The sequence below is a fragment of the Grammomys surdaster genome, unplaced genomic scaffold (assembly GCF_004785775.1).
Source record: "Grammomys surdaster isolate TR1022 unplaced genomic scaffold, NIH_TR_1.0 63, whole genome shotgun sequence".
Lineage (NCBI taxonomy): Eukaryota > Metazoa > Chordata > Mammalia > Rodentia > Muridae > Grammomys > Grammomys surdaster.
This window is the reverse complement of record NW_021604565.1, coordinates 10,722,437-10,726,286: the sequence shown is the minus strand read 5'-3', so window position 1 is coordinate 10,726,286 and position 3,850 is coordinate 10,722,437.

Here is a 3,850-nt window from a genome sequence, read left to right as displayed (position 1 = left end):
GGGAGAGCACTCCTTCTGCAAATCCTTTTATTGTGACCTTTATACGTGAGTGATGGATGATATCTTATAACCTGGGTACCTCCCATCAGCCTAGATCTCCTAACTTTGGTATCACCCATCACTTCATAACCTCTTCACCTACCAATATTACTGCATTCAGGAGTAAGCTTAAATTTCAGCTTTAGAGAGGACAGAAACATTCAAGCTATAGAGCTTTCAAACTATGAACTATGGGCTGAGAAGAGAGCTCAATGTCCCAGGTCTGGAGACCATGTTCTCAACTTTGAGGTCATGTGCTTACCTTGCAAGCATGAAAACTTGAATTCATTCCCAGAACCAATCATAATCCTTGATCAGCAAAGATTAAGCAAGACAGGCATATCCCTGATGCTTCTTGGGCAGCTAGCTTAGCCTTCCTGATGAGTTCCAGGTCAGAGAAACCTTTCTCATAAAAATATTAAAGTGGACAACAACTGGAGAAGGACACCTCAGCTTGTCTTCTGGCCTCCATATAGACATGTGCACCTGCATACACACACACACACACTCACTCACACACACACACACACACACACACACACATGTACTCACACGTACTCACACATACATGAACATCCCCCCTCCTCCCACCATCCACACCCCTGTGGACCAGCTAATTATTCTCTTTAGTATCAAGGGAATCTCTGGGAGCTTATATGTGTATGATCATCTTGGATTGAGAGATCTTTCACTTAATTAGTTTAGGTATTGCCATTGGTGATGGCTAACTTTTTGTCAACTTGTCACAAGTTTTCACTGAGAAAATGTCTCCTTAAATTAGGTGCAGGAAAGCTTGTAGGGCATTTTCTTGATTAGTGATTAATGTGAGAAGAACTGGACTATTGTGGGTGGTGCCACCCCTGAGCAGGTGGTCCTAGGTTCTGTAAGAAAGCAGGTTGAGCAAGCCGTGGGAGCAAGACAGTAAGTAGCACCATGGTGACATCAGCCCCTATCTTCAGCATCCTGCTCTGTTTGAGTTCCTGTTCTGGCTTTCTTCAGTGATGGCCTACAGTGTGAAAGTTTAACTCAAGTAAAGCCTTCTCTTCCTAGCTTGCCTTTTGGCCATGGTGTTTCATCACAGCAATAGAGCCATGAGTAAGATACTACTCCATCCCACTTGGATTGTTCAACATGAATCTGAAACTCAACTTATTAATTTTTCCCAAACAAACCTCTTGGATTTTTCACTTTACTAAAGGACTAGGGGGCAGGGAGGCGAATGGAATTGCACTGTATCATGAGAAAATGGTTGAAGTCCTGTTTCTACAGTGCCTTGACCATCTCCATATTGCTCGCTCTTCACCTCCTTTGCTCCTCTCTATTCCTCTGGCTTTACCGTATCAAATCTCTGTCCATTTGTAATGTGGATTTTTTTTTAACCTATGTCCTTTGTTTCCTTGGCTCAAATATATCCTTCAGGAAGATTACCAAAACATTTCCTAACATGTTCAGTTTCTCCAAAGCCTCACAGAGCTTCAACAGGTCAACATAAAAGCCAGTCCTGATTCCATTGCTGTGACTGTTATGACCATCAGTTGAAGTTCACTATATTGCATACCCTCATTCTTTTGATACCTACATACTGTTACCTCATGAACCTTGTGTATTAGTTATGCTATATTGCTGTGATAAATAGCATGACCAGGCAACTTCCAGAAAAGAGGGTTCTTAGTTTGTTTTAGTTGCTGTTCTATTGCTATGAGGAGACACCATGACCATGGGTAGAATGGGTCTGAGACCCCTAGAAACTCAGTAGGCACACATTTGAGATGGTAGCCACCTCCCTGCTCCCTGCCAAATTCCTGTCCTGGAACACTTGCCACACATCCCACATACAGAAAGGGTGATTTACAGTCTGTCTTAGTGTTTTATTGCTATAAAGAGACACCAAAACCAAGGCAACTTTTTAAAAAAAATTTTTATTCTTTATTATTTTTTTTACAGTCTAGTCATTATACCTCTCCAGGTCTGCCCTCCTACAGTTCTTCATCCCATTTCTCCTCCCCCATCTCCAAGAGGATGTCCCCCACCCCTACCCTACTGACCTTCCCACTCCCTGGGGCCTCAAGTCTCTCAAGGGTTAGGTGTTTTTTTCTCTCTTTGAGGCGAGACCATGCAGTCCTTTGCTGTATATGTGCCAGGGCCTCATATCAGTTGGTGTATGGTCCCTGGTTAGTGGCTCAGTGTCTGAGAGATCCTGGGAGTCCTGGTTAGTTGAGACTTCTAGTCTTCTTATGGGGCCATACTCTTCCTCAGCTTCTTCCAGTTTTTCCCTCATTCAACCACAGAGTCACCAGCTTCTGTCCTTTGGTTGGGTGTAAATATCTGCATCTGACTCTTTCAGCTGCTTATTGGGGCATCTTGTAGGGCAGTCATGAAAAGCCCCTGTTTGTAAGCACGCCATTGCATCAGTAATAGTATCAGGCCTTGGGGCTTCCCCCTGAGCTGGATCTCAATTCAGGCCTGTCTCTGGACCTCTGTAAAGGAAACATTTAACTGGGAGTTTGCTCAGAGTTTTAGAAGATTAGTTTATGATCATCATGAAGGGAAGCAGACAGGCATGGAGCCAAAGTAGTAGCTATGAGCCTTATGTCCTTATCTGTAGGCAGCAGACAGAGAGAGATATACAATGGACCTGGTGTGGACCTTTAAAAACCTCTAAGCCCACTCCAGGTGATACACCTTCTCCAGAAAGGCCACAGATACTTTAATAAATCTACACATCCTAGTCCTTCCCAAACAGTTCCACTTCCTGGTAACTAAACATTCGGATCTATGAACCTCTAGGATGTGGGACAGTAAACCATGACAGGAAGCCTGGTGGGTAGAATGGGTCTGAGACCCCTAGAAACTCAGTGGGCACACATCTGAGATGGTAGCCACCTCCCTGCTCCCTGCCAAATTCCTGTCCTGGAACACTTGCCACACATCCCACGTACAGAAAAGTAGCCCGTGGTCACATAGGCCCAGAACAGAGTTCTCTATGTCAATGAGGTACTTAGAGACCCTGAAGGTTTAGCCAATAAGCTCCTCTTTGCAGACATTGCTCCCTACAAAAGGTATTTAATCTCAGGTCCACCTGAGAAGTAGGTATGCATCCATTTTCCACGATGAAGAGTTTGGAACCAAGGACTGTCTCTTTCATCGAGAATCCCACCATGGGGAACATGGAGCAGAGCTGCTCCTACAGAGCTCACCTACAGAGCTGCTGCCTAAATCTCCCATAGAAGGCCCATCTGCACCCCTAGACAGCCACCGCTACCTTAGCCAGTGAGCTAAGCCAGAGCTCCCAACCCCAGCCTTGGGCTAGACACTGTCTTTAGCCTGTGGACCCCTGACATTTTGTTCCTGACTTCACTGGGTGGTTTTCTAGTGGTGACTAGATGCCTGGAAGTTAAATAATACCCATTTTGGCTTTCCCACATCCCAGAGTGTGTTGTTTCCACCCTGAAGCAGTGTCTCGGAACTTCCCTGAAGCCCAGCGCCGCCCTGCAGCATGGGATAAATGCAGTCAAAAACTGCCTCCATTTTGCCAACCCAGCAGCCATGCCCACCATCAGGGCAGAAAGCAGACCCACAATGGGGGCCATTTTCATTCAAGTCACTACATTATTCCATAGATAAGAGTCTATCATGGCAGGGAATTGTGACAGCAGGTTCCAGGCAGGCATGAAGTCAGGAACAGCTGAAAGTAGAAGCAGGAAGAAGAAGAAGGAGGAGGAAGAGAAGGAGAAGGGGAAGGAGGAAAAAAGAGATGAAAGGACAGAGAGAGAGAGAGAGAGAGAGAGAGAGAGAGAGAGAGAGAGAGAGA